Source organism: Girardinichthys multiradiatus, chromosome 21 (assembly GCF_021462225.1).
Source record: "Girardinichthys multiradiatus isolate DD_20200921_A chromosome 21, DD_fGirMul_XY1, whole genome shotgun sequence".
Taxonomy (NCBI): Eukaryota; Metazoa; Chordata; class Actinopteri; order Cyprinodontiformes; family Goodeidae; genus Girardinichthys; species Girardinichthys multiradiatus.
The window spans coordinates 36728400-36750320 of record NC_061813.1 but is presented as its reverse complement, the minus strand read 5'-3'; the positions used below and the strand labels follow the sequence as shown (position 1 = coordinate 36750320).

At 40.5% G+C, this 21921-nt stretch overlaps 2 long non-coding RNA genes across 2 annotated transcripts; one reads left to right on the top strand and one right to left on the bottom strand.

The window, feature by feature from the left end:
* Nucleotides 1-95: 95 nt before the first annotated feature.
* LOC124858482 lies at nt 96-4925 on the top strand. Its single transcript, XR_007035856.1, has 4 exons — nt 96-134; nt 1061-1121; nt 1196-1301; nt 4608-4925. It is a non-coding gene; the product is annotated as an uncharacterized LOC124858482 (long non-coding RNA).
* A 5210-nt stretch (nt 4926-10135) lies between these two features.
* LOC124858384 lies at nt 10136-21369 on the bottom strand. The gene is made up of 3 exons (XR_007035820.1): nt 20432-21369; nt 13340-13580; nt 10136-10842 (listed from the first exon to the last, which is right to left on the bottom strand). It is a non-coding gene; the product is annotated as an uncharacterized LOC124858384 (long non-coding RNA).
* Between the last annotated feature and the right edge of the window lie 552 nt (nt 21370-21921).

The following is a 21921-nucleotide window of genomic DNA, read 5'->3' as shown; positions in this document are numbered from 1 at the left end:
GCGTGCTGCCTCCCCTATCCTGGTCCCGCAGAGGAGCAGTGAAAGAGATCGGACCATTGGAAAGGTGGGGGGTTTTATACGGCAAGTGGCATCATGGGAAATCCGTTGTTACAATTTGCTTGGCTGTGCCGGAAGTAAGTTAAATGCAGTTTATTTTGAAAGTTCCAGGAAATTCTGTACTGGCGTTTCACGCTGTAACCATGGCTGTGGTCCCAACAGCACATATTTAACGGCTACGACGACTTTATACAGGATCAGAAAAAAGACAAATTCTGGGCCAGATCTACTTTCTATTCTAAAGGAAAATAGTACATATGGTTAATGATAGCAATAGTTTTGTCACTGACTCCATTCGAACAAAGAAACAGAAACAGATAAAACACACAAACTCACTGGACCTTGGGTCCTTTCTATACACAAAGTTTTCATCTATATTTTCTTACTCAGAAAAGAGACATAGCTAAAAAATTACATTGCCCTTAACATCTCTGCAGATCCCCCACACCCTGCATACAAACTGTTCAGAATTTTAACTTCAGGTGGCGCTACAGAGCGCTATTTGCAAAAACCATCTGCTACAGAGACAGTTTCTGTCCCCAGGCTGTTTATCTGATGAACACAATGAACACTTCACAGCCTGAGTAGTCTGCTACTCTGCTGGAAACAAAATAAGCATATCTTTTATAAACAAATTACTGATTACTTCATTTGGCGAAGCAACTCTAGGCTAGTAGTACTTTCTATGGGGACAACAATTACGCATAACGTTAGGGTGGAGACTATTAAGATCGAATTTAGAATAAACTAATAGATTTCCTGTATTTCACATAACACTAGAAATATTAATAATAATAACAAAAAACACATAAAAGTACACTCAACAGCAATCAACGCTGTCATATGTTCACTTATATTGCCATCTCAGAAACTCTATTAAAGGTTTCCACACTTTTTCAAATTCTTCCGCCCGTCCTTCGCTTATATAAGTCTTTCTAATATGATGCAAGACGCCATCTCTTTCAACCATACAGATTGTGAATGTGTCTCTGTTTGTTTCCAGTAAAAGGCTATCATCTCTGTAGCCTGCAGGAGCCCAGAGTCAATATTGGAATATTGTCATGGTTAGTGGTTTTTACATTGCATGAAAGACCTTTTAGCCATTAGTATAACTATTCTATGTATTGTTTCTTGAAAGAGAACCTGATTTAGTTTCTCCTCTCCATTCTGACATTTGGCGAACCAATCCTCGGAGATCCAGCTCAGGGAACATAGACTGTTTGCTATTCCAGCAGGGGATTAAGGTGAGGGGATACTCATTTTAAAGGATTGAATTAGGTCAGGGCAGTAAGTTCTCCAAAGGAAAACTTAGTCTGGAGTTTAGTGAGTGTCTGTCCTCTAAAATAAGAAAAAGGTTAAAGAAGATAGCAGCGATGGGGACCTAGTGCTCTGAAACTGCAGTGATCATGTGATATGTTGCACTCCTGTTGGTAAACCCATAAATAAAATACCTCACAGATTGTTCCTTCATGTCTGTAAAACCCTGGTTTTATGTTATAAACAAGCGGTTTTATGCAGCTTTAAATGCTGCCTTTGCAAGTTTCCCTTCAGTGGCATGCAGCTAATGAAAACATGTAGCTATTTCCATCAGAACATATTGGCTGGGAACAGAAATAGAGTTCTTCAGCTGCTGACATTTTAAACATAATTGGAAAGAAACCACAGTCACATATGGGAAAAGACAGCAACTTGTTTCAACGACATGTTGCCCAAATTTTAAACGTATTCCGTCATTTAAGACCTACAATAAACCAAACAGAAAGCTGGAGGAAAGAGACATTAGGCTCAGCAAAGACTAATAAGTAGGGATGCATGAAATATCAGCATTAGCATCGTTATCGACTGATGTTGGCCATGTTGTTTTTGTCTGGTCATGTGACAGTGATGATGGGGGATGCTTAACCGAAGCAAAGAAGCAATGTCAGCGGTGTGTTTGCTTTTACACCGTGTCCAAAGGGAAATGTATATGATATCAGTTATTGGCCATGACAGCGATGTGAATGCTGGCTCTCGATATCCGCTAAATGTTCATATTGGTGCATCCTTAGTAAAAACAAATGAAGTTTGAGTAAAAAATATGAATTGACACGCGGCGGTGTCAATTCATGGTGCATGTCTTCCCCCTCTCTCCACCCCTTTCCTGTCAGCTTACTGTGCGAAAAATTTTGAAAAATAAAGACCAGTGCTGCAAAAAAACAATACAAAAAATATGAATTGGCACAGAATAAATATTCATAAAAAGCTCAGCAGGTGCGGTTTCAAAACTCTGATGCAACCAGTAGGGATTATCTCGATACAGGTGGAGTTCGACTAGTGAAGGTCACCCTGATCTGGCTGTGGAACTGGCCTCAGAGAGTCTCGCTGGGTTCCTCGCTCTGACTTTGGAACCCAGTTGCAACCAGTTTGCGGAAAGGTTTACTTGCTGGTTAAGCTGGGTTTTAGTCTTTACAACAGGTGCACAAAGGCAAAACAAACAAAGCCGGCTGGAACTTTAAAGGTTGGACGATGAACATGAAATAAATACAATCATATCATGTCATTATGGTCAATCCCTTCAACTGTAGTTTCATAAGTTTGCAGGACATGTCCCATGAAAATGAAGGTATTTGCACCTGAGTGCATTTGCAAACCTTAATCTGTTTTTTTAAGTTACTTTCTTAGTAATGGCTTCTTCCTCGGTGAACGGCTTTTCAGCAAATGTTCATACAGGACTTGTTTCACTGTGGATTATGATCTCCTCTCACCAGCATAGGCAAATATCTTCACAGAGTAGACAATAAACAAAAAGGTTCCAATGTGTCCACTATATCTGTTACCCATCAACATTTAAACTCAACATTATTAACAGATGACCAAACTGAGCTTTTATAAATGAACAGGTTTTATCTATCTCACACACCGCCACATTAATCCCCTTGTCCCGATTCTTTCACCGTACTCGCCTGAAGGTTTGGCGCATCGGCGCCGATCCATTACGACCCCCGGACACCTCGTCTCGAACGCGACTAAAACCAATTTCTCCACCTGGTTTTATCGAGGTTGAAAGTGTCCAGATACGGCAGCCATTAAATTAATTAAAACAAAAAATAGAGTGCAGACATAACATAGATGGATAAGGCTCCGCCGGGGATATTTACAGGTAACTTAATTACATCCACAAAATAACACACATCTAGGTCACAAAGAGGGGAATTCTAACTAGGCAATTAAGTCGGTGGTAAGAGCCTTAATAAGGCAAGCAAAGTACATAAAATAAGGAGAAGTAAGTGAGTGCCAGAGCAAACGACTTTGCCTAACATTATTCATCATGGGACTAAGTGGTAAGATGGCTTCTAAATTCTAACAGCATTAATCCCTGATAGCAGAGCTCAAACCAGCCAGTATCAATAATGGCAATAATAACTCATCCGTCTGGAAGCCCTTCAAACCCTGACTGGTTAATTAGGCCTCCCTCATGAATATGCCTTCCGGATTTTAGCAGTCAGAGAAGAAGAACAGGTGACGAGGACAGAGCACGGGAACATTGGCGCTGCCTCACATCTCCAAGCTTTTGTTTGTAATGTGCTGTTCACCACGGTCATATTAGCTTCAGGGACCATCCCTCGATTATCTCCCTGATTGTTTTAACTATAAATAATCCAACTGCACCAATTTTTCCCTCAGGCACCTATTATTCGTCCTGTTCAGGGTTGTGAGCAAGAGGTGAGGGCTGGGGTCGGGGATCCAGTCCCAGACGGCTCACAAAGTCCATCAAAACACCAACACACAGTTGCACAGTCGCTTTCTAACACACAGTCGCTTTCTAAAAGTATTTTCACTCCTTTAAGCTTTTTATATAATATCCTCTTACAACTACATACGTAAATGTATTTTATTTAGAATTGAGGAAATGGTGATAAAGTGGAACATCATTTTTAAGTTGAAGGAAAGTGAAGGTTTTTATCATTTTCTACAAAAGAAAATCTGAAAATCAGATATTCCTAAACAAAATCCAGTGCACAAATTGTCTTTAGTCATAGGTTAAACCTAGAATAGTATGAAAAGTGTTTATATTCAGATTTTCTACAGTAATAAAACATGATTAACCTGATAACCTGGTAGTAAAACTGTGCACTGCCATAAACTAAGACCTGATTAAAGTTTCATTTAATTTCAGCATTTATCTTTTTTGGTATGACTCTGTCTGAATTCCTGCATCTTGATTTGGTAATTTAGCCAATCCACCTGGCGAAAAAATTCCAAATCTGTCTGATTATGGGGACATCTCAGTCCACAGCTGTCTTCTGTCATGGTTTTGGAGTGTGAGTGTGCTGGATGTGTTTGTTGACCTATTGCTTGAGATGTTCCACCTGGGGGTGTGTGGCCCAGGTAAGGTGTTGTAGTCGCACCTGTATTCAATCTTCTAATCTACCTCTGAGCAAATAAGGAGCTGTCTGACAACCACACAACACCTGATGGTCACCGTACTGGTTAGAAATCAAGCCAAACACTGACCTTCTCAAGATCTTCTTTGAGTATTCTAATGCTGTCCTGCTCTCCACATTTCTCAGAGCAAAACATTGAAGGAAAGACTCACCTCATCTGGGCCTCAGACTCCTCGAGCAATTGTTCCATCGGAAGCCGCAGACCAAGAGGTTTACTTTTTTCAAACCATATTCAGATCCTCTTGGATATCTCCTCAGGTCCCACGGTCATCTCCTGCAGCTCCTTCCACCTCCGAGTCCTTCGCCTGCCCGATCTCCCACTGACCTGCAACTTCCTAATACTGACATCCCTGGAAAGCATGCACCTCCAAACCAGACTGGAACCTCTCCATCTGAGCAACCCCCGGTCTGCAAACACAAGAACCAGAATAACCCGAATCTCAATCAACGTCTCTTCAATAAACTACTTGAAACTGTTTTCCTGCCCTGAGTGGTTTCCTGCATGTGGATCAGAAAATTTCATCAGATCATGCCATCTTCTGGTGACCCCACAGACTTTATGTCCAATTTAGGTCTGGACTTTGACTAGACCATTTAAAAAAACTAGGTCTTCTCAAAGACCTTTGTTGGTTGATTTTAATGTACACTTGTGTTTAAAGTGATGCTGAAAAATTAATATCGTCTTTACTTTGAACTACATTCTCTACATTAATTACTTTGCGCTACATTCTCACACTACTCTCCAATTTTGTATTATTTGCTGTTATTTCAGTTTTTAACTTTATGTTCTCTCTCTTTTCTCTTCCTAAAAGCTACACATGGTCTGACTCTGTCTACCTGTGACACCTTTCTGGAGAGGGGCATCGTCCAAGCTTCTGCTGGCAACAACGTAATGCTCACCCTCTACCGATGATCCACATGACCCTGTCCTCCAGTGTTTAACCCTTTCTCTCTCCTAGACATGGCACTTGACTGAGCTTTACTGTAACTAACTCTATGTGCTCTCTTTCAGACTCTAACCTTGAAAACTGGCTCAGAGTTTATCTGTTCATTATTTCTAGGTGAAACGACTAAAGGAGCTACATCCATTAACATTTACTTTTCCTTCCTATAGAAAGGACTCCTGGATCAGTGCTTCTTTGTTCTCTGTGTCTCTGCTCTGTTCTCTCAAACCTCCAGTCAGTCGTGGCAGATGGCCGCTCACACTGAGCCTGGTTCTGGTGGCGGTTTCTTCCTGTTAAAAGGGAGTTTTTCCTCTCCACTGTCGCTACATGCATGCTCAGTATGAGGGATTGCTGCAAAGTCAACGCCAGTGACTGTTCACTGTCTCTACATGCTCATTCAGGAGGAGTGAATGCTGCAAGTCACTGACTGGATGCAATCTGCTGGGTTTCCTTAGATAGAAAAACGTTTTATCCAATTTGAATAAAAAGCTAACTCCGAGTGCACTGTTCAATTGTTAGGATTAATTGGAATGTATGTACCTGACTTTTAATTGGAATGTATGTACCTACGTTTTGTGAAGTGCCTTGAGATGACATGTGTTGTGAATTGGCGCTGTATAAATAAACTGAATTGAATTGAATCTGAATTGAACTCTTTAAGATTTTGGTTTTAAACTGACTGGGATTTAGAACACCCCAGTTCCAGTATGATGCTGCATGATGCTGCTACCACCATGTTTTAATGTTATCTTCTTTTGGCTAGGCTCAGTGTTATTTTTGTCAAACGTACCTTTTAGATTTGCCTCCTAAAAATTCAATATGGTTTCATGAGACCATAATACACTCTCCCAGTGGGTTAAGAAATTCCTGCAGCTTCTTCAGTCTCTCCATCAGACTCTTCACAAGTTCCAATTCCAGTTTCCATCATCTCTTTTTATCAAGTTTGGAGAAATGTGTAGTTTTAGTAAGCTAAACAGTGTATAGGTGAAAGGAAATACAATAGACTGGTTTTCACATACATAAGTTTGTATTGGAAAAGGGCTAAAACCTGAAAAGGTTCAATAGGAGTGCAGACTTCTTCAAGGCACTGCATGCAGGGTCCAAACCACAAGACAATTTCTGCTGTTTTTTATACAATTTCTCAACATTAAGCTGAAAACTTTTCATAAAATCAAACCTTGGTGAGAAAATTACAAAAAAAGCAAACATTAATGATAAGAATCAAAATGTTTTTCTTTAAAAGTTGTACAAAACATATCTTAGTATGTTGAAACCTCTTTTCCGTTTTATCTTTATCAGAACCTGTAGCAAAGTACCTGGTACTGCTTCATTAGCACAGCAGCACCATAGAGTCTTCTAGGAACAAAATCTCCAAAAAACAGACTTAACCCTGCATTCAAAACCTTGGTGATGTTTTAATCCAGGATGTAGGAAACCTGGCTCTTTAGGTTATCAGTAGTCACACAGATCCTTTTAAAAAATGGACCTACTTGAGCTTTTCGCAGTTTTCCCCTTTTTATCACATGTACCGTTCAGGTAAGATTAGAAGCAGACACATCGGTTGGTCTGTTTTCTGCATGAGACATGTCCAGTTGCCATTACATCTGTCACAAAAACTATCAAACTATCATTTCAGACAAAGAACATCATATCTACAGTCAAACATGGTGGCGGTAGTGTGATGTTATGGGCCTGTTTGTTGCTCAAACTTACAAAAGAAAAAAAAAGCTGAAAATAAAGATTTTGGAGTGGCCCAGTCAAAGCCTGGACATAGGTTTTGGTCGAGACGCACTGGCATGACCTCAAACAGGCATTTTGTGCTGAAAAAAGTGTCCAATTTGATCAAATTAAAACAGTTCTGCAAAGAAGAGTAGGCCAAAATTACCTGCTCACCTGCAGTTTATAGATTTAGGGGGCCATTCACATGGGGCCAAGTTGGTTTGGATAGTCTTTTTTCATCAATGAAATCATCATTTAGCAACAGTATTTTGTATTTACTCTGGTTATGTTTGTCTGACATTAAGGTTTGCTTGATAATTTTAAATATTTAAGTGGACCACGATTGTCTTCCAACAATGGTGATATATACTCTAACAAATGATACAAAATCATCCTCGAAATGAGGACAAAACTGGAAGAACAGAAGCATCCTCTACTCTGTCCTAAGAGGCTTTTAAGTCAATTATGTTAACATGAGATTTACTAAAAGACGGTGCTTTGTGCTATTTTGATATATTTTGAACCTGAAGGAAGCAGCTGTAGAAAATGTAAAACACCATAAGCCAAGGTTTAAAAAAAAAGGAGAGAAACTGGGGGAAAACATGTGCAGCCTCCTCTAGGGAATCCTGATGTGTGGAGTATCCATTAAGAAATGGGACATCTCCGTACCTCCAACCCCAAAGAGCGTGGAGGACACGGTGCATGGCCTCCGGAAACACTTAAATGACATGGAGGAACAAGCTCTTCCCTTATTAATGTGCTGCTTTACAAAGCAACACTCCATGCACTGTTCCCCCAGGACAAGGCAGAGCAATGAGTGTGGCGAACGGGTCTGTTCATTTTTTAAACCTGTCCTTAAAGGTACTGTAGTAAATCAGGATGCTACTTAGCTGCTCCAGTAGGTTTTACTCACTCTGTGCCTGATGCATGTAATGACTCATGAACCATCAGTCTCTGACAGAAGCTACAAAAGGAGTTCTGATGGCTGGTTGCAAATAAAGCCAGCCCCCAGTCTCACCTTCCCTTGAATTCTTGGTTAAAATTAGAAATAATTCAGATTGCAGGAAGCACTGTGTCACACCGTGGAATCGATTGGCAGTTTCAGCCATGATGTGTTCACAGTCCAAAGGACAGGGCTGAACGCTTGGCTGGTTTTGTACCTATTAAAGGTGGCGCTTTAGAATAAGGGGGAAATGCTTACTTTGATTTCCCCCAGGCTTTTTGCTCTCAGAGCAAAATGAAAAGGCTCATTCTCCGGCACCGTAAAAGGTACAACCCGCCATGCAAAGGCCCATTTATCCTCAAAGAACCGATGCACGTGCACACACCCGTACATGCATGCACAAAGGCAACTTTTATGAGCTTGCAGTCTGCAAATTTTTACCCGTTAAAGGATTTTTTTATAACTGTACGACCTTGTGTGCTTTATAAAACATGATGGATGCAGCGATGTATTCAGGGATGACAAGAGAATCGATTGTTTATGCTGCAGTGGTACTCAGGTTTCACTGCATGGCTGAAAAAGCATGCAAGGGGTTGCCATCGCTGATCCATATACACTTATGGATTTCATGTGATGAGCCAACATAAAGTATGCATGATTTCGAGAACATTTGAGTTCTGTGCCCCAGAGTAAATTCTTTGTGGTACCACTGCAGTTCTTTTGGGTTATGTCTCCACCAGCTTTGCACATCTAGAGAAATTCTTCTTTGCATACAGCTCAAGCTCAGTCACATTGGACCGAGAGTTTCTGTGAAAAGCAGTTTTCAAGTCTTGCCACAAATTCTCAGTTGGATTTAGGTCTGGACTTTGACTGGGCCATTTTAGCACATGGATATAATTTCCATCCATGTCCTGTATTTCCACCCATCTTTCCATCAATCCCATGCTGCCACAACTGCGCTCTATGGTGGGGAGGTTTTGATAGTTTCCTGACACACATAATGTTTTGCATGGAAGCAAAGAGCAAAGATTTTTGGTCTCTTTTGGCCAGAACTCCTTGTGGCAAACTGCAAACAGGACTTGTCCAGCCATTCTTCATGCACCTCTGCTGTAGAGGCCAGATTTGGAAAGTGCAGGACTAATAGTTGTCCCCTCAACCAATTCTACCACCTGAGCTGTGGATCTCTGCAGCTACCCCAAAGTTACCATGCACCTTTTGGCTGCTTCTCTGATTAATGCTGTCAGTTTAGGTTGACGGCCATGTCTTCGATTTGCAGTTTTCCTATGCTCTGACTGAGCAGAGCTCAATTGATATATTCAAGGCTTTGGGTCTGCAGAATCAGAATCAGCTTTATTGGCCAGGTTTGTGCACATGAGCAAGGAATTTGACACTGGTTTTGGTCTCAGTATACAACAGATCGCGCAGACTTGTTTGTTCCCTATAACGGCAAATGTATCTCAGCAGATCTGAAGCATCTACCTCTTAAAGTTGGTGCTTTCCTCAAAAACCTGGTATGTCAAGTAAAAATGTTACCAACAATACAGATTCCCCATAGAAACACATTAATGAAAAAAGCCTAACATAGTTTAAAAAATGGCAAATTTAAAAATACTGCTAATCTTTTAAAATCAAATTTCTGACAGTCATGTCTTGTATCAGGCTTTACAGATTTAATTTTCTCCAGAACTTTCTCCCTGACCTGTCTGCTGGGTTCCCTATTCTTCGTGAGACTGGTTGTTCTCTGGAGTTCTCTAAGGCCAGGGTTGCCAAAGTGGGGGTTAGTACCCCAGGGGGTCGCGAGACATCAAGTGAAGGGTCGCGAGATGATTTTCAGAATCATCGTGATGTTATCCCTGAGGGTACGGAGGGCAAAAAAGGGTCAAAATTAAATAAATAAATGTATTATGAAAAAAATGTATGTGAATGTCCCATAAAAAAGTACTATTAAATGTACCATTTATTTATGCAATACATTATTAAACAATTAAAAATGCCATTAAATTATTAAATACACAATTAAAGGTTTGTGTCCCATTAAGTAATAAAATTTCACTTAAAATAAATAATTTAAAAATACATACTTATTTCAATCTAAAAATATATTAATTAAATAAATAAATGTAGAGGGAAGTAATTATACGTATTTTTAAGGGGTCGCCAGACTCTGGCACTTTTATTTTTGGGGTCACAGACTGAAATGTTTGGCCCTTAGGAACGGCTGCATTTATATTCCGATTAAATGGTTCCACTGGTTTTTATTTAGGGGTTTCACCTTAAAACTGGGACGATTACATCCTGATGCTGCACTTTTCAGATTTCTATTTGTAAAGTATTTTCAAAACCATGTGCCATTTTTCTTCCTTAAAGCGGTTTATCCACTACTTTTGATTTTTCACATAAATCCCAACAAAATACACTAAATGTCTGGTTGTAATGTGATAAAATGTGAAAAGGCTGAAAGGGTGACAAGATCTCTGCAAGGCACTGTATCTTCTGCATTGATAACAGCTCGTTCTTTTCATTTCCGTTAATCAGAACATTCGGCACCGATCCGAGATCTCTGACCCCTAGTTGCACATGTGGAGAAGGGTGATTCTGAGGGACAGGAAGAGCAGATGTGCTGCACGGCCAGGAGTGCTTTGCATCGCGGGGAAGAGAAGGGGTTTGACTCGGCCGCCGGCAGCTTGAACCAAGCTCAAACACTCCAGGTGGTGAAAGCCGGTGGGAGTCCAAAGGTCTTTACTTGTGTGTGTATCTGAGAGAGAGGCAGCAGAGAAACCGCTAAGAAGCAACCCTCTATGTCTCATCACACATTAAATTACAGCCTATTCCAATAATTTATCAGGTTTTACAGTTTGGTTCACTGCTCACTCCGAGCGCCTGTCAAATCATGCTGTGGCAGGAAGGGTTCCACATTTGATTAAGTTGCTTTACCCTCCGCATCCTTCAATCAAAAAGGTCACCACGCATCTTCTCATTTACATTTTGTAAAGCAACCCCAAAGAAGAGTTCATTTACAAAGCATAATCCATTTTGTTCACAATTTGCCTGAGTCAGGTGGCATTTTGATGTGGAACATGAATCAATGAGAAATTTCCTTTTAATGTCAGGTTTGTTGCAAAAAAGGTGCATCTAGGTTGGTGTAATCTCACTACTATAGTCTGCTTTTAGTTATTTTATCTCCTTTTTTAAGGTGATGCCACCCAGGGTTCCCACACATTCTCCACACTCAAATTTCCTACTTTCTTGCCTATTTTATATTCAACCTTTAATGTTTAGGTATGATCCAGTGCAGTTTATCTATATAAAAACAATAAAGGTCATCTTGAGGCCCAATAAAGTCAATCCAATTCAGATCAGATCAGATTCAGAAAAAACTACACATAGTCCACAGTATTATGCATTAAGGCCCAATTCAGTTAATTATTTAATGTCATTTGGTGAATAGTTCTCTGTTTGTAGAAGCCCAGCTGGTGATATTGGGCCTTTGTTGCAATCTGTAATCCTGAGCATGCATGTGGTGACAACGGAGAGAAACATTTACAAAAGTATTTGGGTTTTGTTACGATGGTCACATTAAAGTCACATTAAAAAAAGAACAATGTATACGCTCACCAGTCAGTTTCTTAAGCACACCCGTTTAACTGCTTGTAAACCCAAATAAAAAATCAGCCAATGACATGGCAGCAAATCAGTGCATTTATGGGGTGAAGATGAATTGCTGAAGTTCAAACTGAGCATTAAAATAGAAAGCAAAGGAGTTTGAAGTGAATTTGAACGTAGCATTGTTGTTGGTTTTTCACAAACAGCTGATCTCCTGGGATCTTCACTCATTATCATCTCTTGTGCTTGGTTCTGCTTCAGAGATAAGGTGTTGACTTCCTAAGAAGTGCCGCCACTCCTCAACATTAAACATATTGAGTTGAGGTGGATGGGATGTCTGATTGGATCCTCTTAGAGGCCCTCCGGATATTTGTTTTTTCCCTTCCTAGAAGCTACACCTGACCTGGCTCTGCTTTTAGCTGTGTCACCTTTCTGGAGGGGGGCATCGGCTAAGCTGCTGCTGCCAGCAACCTAATGCTCTCCTTCTACAGATGATACACTTGACCCTGTCTTACAGTTTAACCCCATCTCTCTCCTAGACATGGCTACAGGCTAAGCTTCTACTGTGACTAACTGTATGTGCTTTCTTTCATCCCTTAGACTTGAAAACTGGCTCAAAGTTAATCTGTTTAGCTGTGTTTCTCTCCTAGATGAATCATCTAAAGGAGCTACAACCTTTAATGTTTTGCTTTTCTTTCCCATAGAAAGTACTCCTGGATCAGTGCTTCTGGGTTCTTTTCCTGTCTCTGCTCCGTTCTCTCAAACACCCAGTTGGTCGTGGCAGACGGCCGCTAAGACTGAGCCTGGTTCTGGTTTTGCTGGAGGTTTCTTCTTGTTAAAAGGGAGTTTTTCCTCTCCACTGTCGCTACATGCATGCTCAGTATGAGGGATTGCTGCAAAGTCAACGCCAGTGACTGTCCACTGTTTCTACATGCTCATCCAGGAGGAGGGAATGCTGCAAGTCACTGACTCAATGCAAAATGCTGGGTTTCCTTAGATAGATTTAATCAACCAACCGAATCTAACTGAACTGTTTGGTAGTTAGGATTAATTGAAATGTATGTTCTTGACTTGGAATCTGTAAGATTCGATTGAATTGACTTTGTAAAGTGCCTTGAGATGATGTGTGGTAAATTGGCGCTTCGTAAATAAAACTGAATTGAATTAGATCTTTCTAAACAGAACTCTCAAGGATGACTATATAGTATATCCCTTCTGACCTGGGACCGCATTGGTATTCTCCTATTGAAAGCCAGAGAATATCACTTGGAGGAGAACCGTTTGGGTTTCGCTCCTGGATCTTTTACCTCCAGTACCAGATCTTAGATAGGCAGAAGACTATGGAAAGAGAAAGCTTTCTAACAGCAAATGATAACATGTTTTATAATTTTGTGATCTTGATTTTTGTTATGGGCTTAATTGCTTACTTTAATCCTCAAAGACTTTTATTCTGAGTAAAAATGGAGAGGACCTAAATTTGAGAATATATTTAATTGATAATTTTTTATTTTGTCTTAAACAAATTACTGCATCTCAGTGAAGACAAACTCCTACGTAATAACACTTTGAGGAAATTCAGTAAAATTATGTCCTGAGCATTTCTACAAGAAAAGAAGGCAAGCTATTTCTGAATCTGAATAATTTTCTACCTGGAACATTCATCCATTGTCTAAACCTGCCTGTCCTTGCATGGTCTCAGGGGGGGGTTTGGTGCATATCTCTGGCAGTCAGTGAGCAAGAGGCGGGGTCCACCCTGGGCACGTCGCCAGTCCATCACAGGGCAACACAGAGACACACAGGACAAACAACCACGCATACACTCAGGCAGGTTAAAGAAAACAATTAACCTAACAGTCACGCTTTTGGCCAGTTGGAGGAAGCCAGAGTACCCTGAGAGAAAGAAAGGAAGAAAGAGTTTGAGTTTAAAATTACTTATTATTATTATTTCACACTGTATTTCACACTCTAACAATCAATAAATAATAAAACAATAATAATAATAATAATCCATATAACAAAAACCATTCAAAATCAAAAAATCAAAAAGCAAAAACTAAATATGCATCATCCACTGAACACAAAACATCATTAATACCCCACTTACTTACAAAGACAGCTATTTCCTTTGTCAACTTAAAAAATTCAAATTCCACACGAACACGAGCAACTACCAGTCGCTTAAATAAAACACAAACGTCTTCCGTTTGATGTCCATTAATTTTGTTCTTTCTTGATATCCATATTGCTAATTTTGCCATCCCAGAAATAAAATTTAAAAGTATGTAAATAGTTTTCTTTCTTGCACAATACCGTGGACCATAAATAAAAATACAATTAGAAAACTGTACACCAAAACCACCAAACAAATGATTCAAGAGAACAAAAAGAGAATTCAATCTTGAACATTCAACAAAAATATGATACAAAGTTTCCTCCTGCAAACAATAAGGACAGGTAACACTAATGTCAGGATTAAGGTGTGCCAGATACATGTTTGTAGCTATGGCCCCATGCACAATCCTCCACTGGAAGTCACCCAACCGTTTCTCAATAGGGGGTTTGTATAGGGACCACCAACAGCCTCTTGGGGTAGAGCTGTTGTCAAAAAACTCAGTCCACTTTGACACCCTCACCTCTGCCAGAAAACGTAAATTCAGAACCTTCACGCAGATATTGTACAAGACTTTCTTCCCCAAGCCTTCAAAACAACCTAGTGGTGCATCTTGTAGAGTCATCAGTTTTCCTGGCTCATCCTGCCATTGGTCTACTGCAGGAGAGACAATTAGGGAAGGAAACACATACTCATACTCATCATCCCATTGGTCAAATAAAGCACTATTAGCAACAAACACTCTGATGGAGTCTGGCAGAGAAGCGCAGGCTTCCTCTTTCAGTCTTAACACAAGTCTGTTAGATCACGCATCAAGACTCTCAGTGAGACTGGACACAGACAACTTCATCAGATGACCCAGCTTCACATGGCCTGCTTCTCTCATCTTAGATCTTAAAGTAACAGATGAAAACAGCTGTGACGAAATAAAATTATTTTCAAACAGAGGTTCTTCAAAAACCCACATCCCTGGCATTGTATCAGTCTTCCTCTCAAAGGTGAGAATCTGCCTAGCATTTAAAACCGATTGATAAAAAGGAGTAACACCAGTTAAGTCCAAGGATCTTTGTCATAGCAAAAAGAGATGTTTATCATATCCAATACGTCCTGCTTTCCTCAGAAAAAGACGTGCAGTATCCAGACATGGTAATCCAACACCATATAACAGTTTCTGTGCTGTCTGAAGCCTGAAAGCCGTGATACGTGAAGTTATGAGTCCTTGTCCTCCCTCTTCTACTGGTAGGTACAGGGCTGCAGCTCTCACCCAGTGTGGTCCAGACCAGAAGAAATCCACTAGAGTCCTTTGGAGACGTTGTATGAGAGATAATGGTGGTGTTAACACTGTCAGTTTAAGCCAGAGGGCCGAAGCAACCAAGTTATAAACAACCAGAACCCTTCCCCTGTAAGACAGCTGAGGCAGCAGCCTTTTCCTTTTGGATATTCTGGCACAAACTCTCTCCATTACACCCTCTCAATTTTTTTCTAAAATGGTATCTGCCCCCCAAAAAACACCCAAGAATTTTAAACCTTAGTTAGCCCAATGAATATTACCTGGTAATTTAGGGAGACTATTAGTCCATGGACCAATTTTTAAGGCAGAGCTTTTTTCCCAGTTCACTTTAGCTGAAGAAGCTTTTTCATAAAGTTCCAAACAATGTTGAAAACCCATAACATCATTCAGATTTTTAATAAAAATGTTTATATCATCTGCATAAGCAGACCACTCAACCTGTGTTGGGGTCATCCTTTTTGGTCAAACATTTTGACATGCGCAGCTCAACAGATGTCGCAGCTCTGACGTCACCGAGAGTATAAACCGGCCGAGGGGTAAAGTTTCGTTGCCATTTCCTGCGTGTCTCACAGGAGAGCGCATCAGAGACAAAAGCTTGCAAGCGAACTTTTGCTCCACAAGGCCATTCCCGGAAGGGCTTGAAAGCTGAAATCTGTCTGATACAAGAAGATCAGAAGATTTATTCACCGATCGAAGACCACGCCGACAACCGGCGCAGGTGATAACCTACAGAGGTTTTCTTTCCAAGGAGATGAGTTTCCTCCTTGTTGATTCAGTTGACTAAATGGTTCTTCATAATTTGTAATTATTGGTTAATAATTTGTTAATTATTAAAGAGCTTTGAGCCCATATTACAAGACCAGAGTACATCCCTGATTTCTATTCGTGGTTAAGAAATTAATTTTTTTCAAATTATGATTTTAAACTATAATTCTTGATAAATATTAATTCATCAATACTCATAATCATTACACCTGGATAATTTGACAAACCTGGGAGAATTACACCAGTTAGAGCAGAGCGCAGTTTGTGTAAGAGGTTCCACTGCAATAGAATAGACCTGTCCCGATATGGGACATCCTTGTCTAAAACCTCTCTGAACTTTAACTGGACAGCTTAATCCTCCCCCAACTTTAATAACACAAAAGACTTCTTTATACAATAAACCCAATAAAGAAATAAACCCATCACCAAATCCAAAAGCTCTTAATGTTGAAAAGAGAAAACAATGATCAACCCTATCAAAGGTTTTTTCCTGATCTAAAGAAATAATACCAACATCAATTTCATAAAGTTTACAAATGTCAAACAAGTCTCTTAAAAGAAAAAGATTATCCATGATAGATCTGTCAGGTACACAATATGACTGATCTCTGTGTATGATAAATTCAAGAATGTTCTTCAACCTATTCGAAAGCTCTTTAGAAAATAACTAATAATCCACACAAAGAAGGGTCTCCAGTTTTTCAACAAAGTCAAGTCTCCTTTTTTTGGAAGTAAGGAAAGAACAGCTTTTCGGCAGGATGGTGGCAAGATACCTGTCAAGGTGCACTTCTTGAGCACCTCCCACAAGTCCTCTCCCAACAGCCTCCAAAACTTTTTATACAAATCTGCAGGCAAACCATCTAGACCTGGAGTCTTGCCAGGAGCCATTTGTCCAACAGCAGCAGTCAGTTCTTCCAATGAAACTTCAGCATCCAGAATTGCCTGATCTGCAGCGGAAAGTTGAGGAAGACCATCCAGTAGAGCATCCACACAGCTTCTGTTACAGGCCTGCTGTCTAAAAAGGTCACTATAGAAAGTCACGGCATGCTCCGTCATGGTGGTGGGATCAGTGGTCAGAGTTCCATCTGGAAGCCTAAGACACATCATCTGCTTTGTCTGGCTGACATTTCTCTCCAAATTAAAAAAGAAGGATGTAGGGGCATCCATATCCTTAACGGTAGAAAAACCTTGACCGAACTAAAGCCCCTTTAGCTCTTTCTTGCAAGAAACAACTTAACTGATCTTTCTTATGTTTAAGCTGTTTGTAAATCCATACAAACTAAATGATGGTCAGAAAAACCAACTAGATAAATTAAGCAGTTGGATAGTCTATGTCTATGAATTTTTGAAATATAAAATCTGTCCAACCTGGCCCCAATCACTATCCCCTCATTCATTTTTACCCATGTATATTGTTTAGCTTGTGGATGTTTAATCCTCCCAGCATCAACCAAATTAAGCTCTGATATAACCTGAGCTAATTTAAAGGATGATGGAAAATGAGGTTCGTCTCCTGTTCTATCTGTTGTAAAATTAATAGTGCAGTTCGAATCCCCACCCATCACAATACACTCATTTTGATTAGACTGCTGCAAAAAAATAGTATATTTTCTCACAAGTCTTCATTCTGTTATCCCCCTGATTTGGTGCAAAAACATTAATAAAACAAAAAGAGAAACTTTCTATCTCTACTTTAATCCCCAGGACCCTGCCTGGGATTAACTCAATACAGGAAATGATGTTAGCATCCAGTCTTGGTGAAAATAAAATTGCTACACCAGCAGATGACCTGGTCCCATGAGACAAAAAGTATTTCCCTTTCCAACTCATACCCCACTCTACCTCATGTTCATGATCTGTATGTGTCTCTTGTAAACACACATTAAGCTTCTTTTGGAAAATCAGCTCTAAACTAACCATCCTTTTCTGTGGATCCCTCCCACCATTGATGTTTAATGATCCCACCCTGAAAATATTCATGTTGGTTTGCGACAAAAAAAATCAGACAGAATCCAGAAATTGTAGAGCTCTGACTTTTTTTTTTTCTATTCAATTCTTCAAACATTTCATTCCAGTTCACAGCATGACATACAGGTCCTTCTCAAAATATTAGCATATTGTGATAAAGTTCATTATTTTCCATAATGTCATGATGAAAATTTAACATTCATATATTTTAGATTCATTGCACACTAACTGAAATATTTCAGGTCTTTTATTGTCTTAATATGGATGATTTTGGCATACAGCTCATGAAAACCCAAAATTCCTATCTCACAAAATTAGCATATTTCATCCGACCAATAAAAGAAAAGTGTTTTTAATACAAAAAACGTCAACCTTCAAATAATCATGTACAGTTATGCACTCAATACTTGGTCGGGAATCCTTTGGCAGAAATGACTGCTTCAATGCGGCGTGGCATGGAGGCAATCAGCCTGTGGCACTGCTGAGGTCTTATGGAGGCCCAGGATGCTTCGATAGCGGACTTTAGCTCATCCAGAGTGTTGGGTCTTGAGTCTCTCAACGTTCTCTTCACAATATCCCACAGATTCTCTATGGGGTTCAGGTCAGGAGAGTAGGCAGGCCAATTGAGCACAGTGATACCATGGTCAGTAAACCATTTACCAGTGGTTTTGGCACTGTGAGCAGGTGCCAGGTCGTGCTGAAAAATGAAATCTTCATCTCCATAAAGCTTTTCAGCAGATGGAAGCATGAAGTGCTCCAAAATCTCCTGATAGCTAGCTGCATTGACCCTGCCCTTGATAAAACACAGTGGACCAACACCAGCAGCTGACACGGCACCCCAGACCATCACTGACTGTGGGTACTTGACACTGGACTTCTGGCATTTCCTTCTCCCCAGTCTTCCTCCAGACTCTGGCACCTTGATTACCAAATGACATGCAGAATTTGCTTTCATCCGAAAAAAGTACTTTGGACCACTGAGCAACAGTCCAGTGCTGCTTCTCTGTAGCCCAGGTCAGGCGCTTCTGCCGCTGTTTCTGGTTCAAAAGTGGCTTGACCTGGGGAATGCGGCACCTGTAGCCCATTTCCTGCACACGCCTGTGCACGGTGGCTCTGGATGTTTCTACTCCAGACTCAGTCCACTGCTTCCGCAGGTCCCCCAAGGTCTGGAATCGGCCCTTCTCCACAATCTTTCTCAGGGTCTGGTCTCCTCTTCTCGTTGTGCAGCGTTTTCTGCCACACTTTTTCCTTCCCACAGACTTCCCACTGAGGTGCCTTGATACAGCACTCTGGGAACAGCCTATTCGTTCAGAAATGTCTTTCTGTGTCTTACCCTCTTGCTTGAGGGTGTCAATAGTGGCCTTCTGGACAGCAGTCAGGTCGGCAGTCTTACCCATGATTGGGGTTTTGAGTGATGAACCAGGCTGGGAGTTTTAAAGGCCTCAGGAATCTTTTGCAGGTGTTTAGAGTTAACTCGTTGATTCAGATGATTAGGTTCATAGCTCGTTTAGAGACCCTTTTAATGATATGCTAATTTTGTGAGATAGGAATTTTGGGTTTTCATGAGCTGTATGCCAAAATCATCCGTATTAAGACAATAAAAGACCTGAAATATTTCAGTTAGTGTGCAATGAATCTAAAATATATGAATGTTAAATTTTCATCATGACATTATGGAAAATAATGAACTTTATCACAATATGCTAATATTTTGAGAAGGACCTGTACATACCAACAACAGGAGGAAGAGCCCCCTGATCTAAACCACCTGGCTTTTAAAGCATTGGCTCCTATCTGGACTAATTAAGGGGTGGAGACAACATTTACATTTCCAGATAGAAAAATATTTGTACTAAACTATATTCCTAGAAAAATATTTACATAATTACAAGAAACAACTTCAAAACTAAAACAAAAACAATCTGAGCCCAATCAAAATCCAGAAAACATCTCCCCTCCCTCTCAAACAATGGATTTTCCCAGTGAGGCTGATTGAAAACACCAGGTCCTTGTCAGCACTGCTCATGGGTGCGCTTCCATGGCAACACAAGACCAGGTGACCTCCAAGAGAAGAGAGAATGATTAAAACAAAATATTAAATAAAGTAAATCATTTCCTCACAACAAAAGCAATACATTTACTAACTAAATAAGAATATTGGAAGTACAAAAAACAGCACCTGTTAGGGAGGGGGTAAATCCCTCACAATTCATACAGGTGAAACGGAGAGGTAAAACAGACAAAGACAGCAAACATAAAACCACCCAGCGTATTATAATCATAGTTTTATTTCTACATTTTTTTTAACCGTTTTGAACCTTTTCCTTTGTTTGCTAATAACTGTTTCCGGACGTTTGTTATGTGTTTTTTTAAACGGAACCGTTTCTTTTCGTCTAACATTCCAAAACCTACTATGTTCTGTACCATGAGAGCGCTCTTGATACATTTTTCCGCATCAGGAAAATAATCAAGAACTTTAACATGTTTTCCAAAAGTTTCATCAAGGAAAACAATGATTCCATCCAAAGTGTACAAATCACCACCGGATGTTTGGGAATCTGCTATTGAAATGCTGTCTGAATCACCGTCATACTCCATATTTTCTACCTGTGCGTCTTCAGCTGCAGGCTGGGCCGCTACCCCCTCACCTGCGGGCAGCACCAGGGTTCGAGTTAGCCGTAGGATCTGTTTCTGAGTCAAGATGGCCACAGATTGGGGAATCTTGTGGAACACTGATTCCAATTTTCTCAAGGTCATTCTTAACAGGATGTATATCCAGATCGCTGCTTCCCTCCCCAGCCTCAGAGACAGTTGACGGGGGAGGCACCGCCCCCTCCGCAGCCGGAAGAACACCAGCTGCCAGCGACGCTTCTGCATTTGGATTCATCTTAACCGGCATTGTCGAGTTTTTGTGCGGGCAAGCGGCTCGTTTATGCCCGATATCCCCACACTCAAAACATTTCATGTTTCCGGTGCTCGCGTAAACCATATAAGATCCTTCCTCATATTTAACTCTGAAAGACACTTCCAGCGTTTGTGAAGCAGAGTTTATCATCCTTACATCCCAAACCCACAGTTTTGAAACCGCTGGCAAGTTTTACAAAACACTGGAGTTATTTCTCCAGCAAGTTATTCGGAATGAAGGGCGGTACACCCGAAACAACCACCTGGGTGGAGGGCACTGCAAGCGGGGACACCTGCAGGTATTCTCCGCCTATTGTCACCCCGCTGACAGTCAACTGAGTAACAAAGCGCTCTTCTTTAAAAAAAAAAAAAATATACAAAAACAAATCACTTATGCATTCTTGAAGCATAAATTAAATTGATGTGACCGACAATATCTCCTACAGCCAGGAGAACTGTCTCAACTGAGATTGACGGGTCAGGTTGAATCCGAATCCCATTCCTTAAAGAGAGGGGCGGCGCCCCTAAAGACGCCATCCCCGCAAACAAACAGCGCTACAAGCGCTAAAAAAAAAAGAAACAACTCCGAGACTTAGAATCAGTACAAATAAAGAACATTAAAAAAACAACACATAAAAGAATAAATTGTTAGAAAAACTGTTAGAGACAACTCTCTCAAACTCACCACGTGCAGCCTCACCGTCACCAACACACTCCCAGCATGCAACGCAGAAAGAAAGAAAGAGCCCAGGCCAGGATTCGAACCTGGGACTTCCTTGCTAGTAACTGCACCACTGTGCAGCGCCTGGAACATAATACTTCACACTCTACTCTTTTCATGCTGAGCTGAATAACCAAGTCTGAAATTATAAAAAATCTTCATGCTCCCTTGACTAGAACTAAAAATTAACTTCATTCAATCTAAAATATCATCTGTAGGGATGGAAAACAGCCGTTTGACTGATGCACCTGTTTTAGCAGTGACTCTGATTCCCATGCAGCAAAAAAGGGACAAGGCCCTTGTATTCCCTCTGAAGTGGGATCAGAGAAACTACTACATAAATTAATGAATAAACACCACATGCAGAGAGATCTAGAGCAACCCCTTCATCATACTGATGCAACAGCGAGGCAACCCCCAGACTTCTAGTTGTTGTGATGGTTGAGAAATTTATTAAGCTAATTCAGGTGTA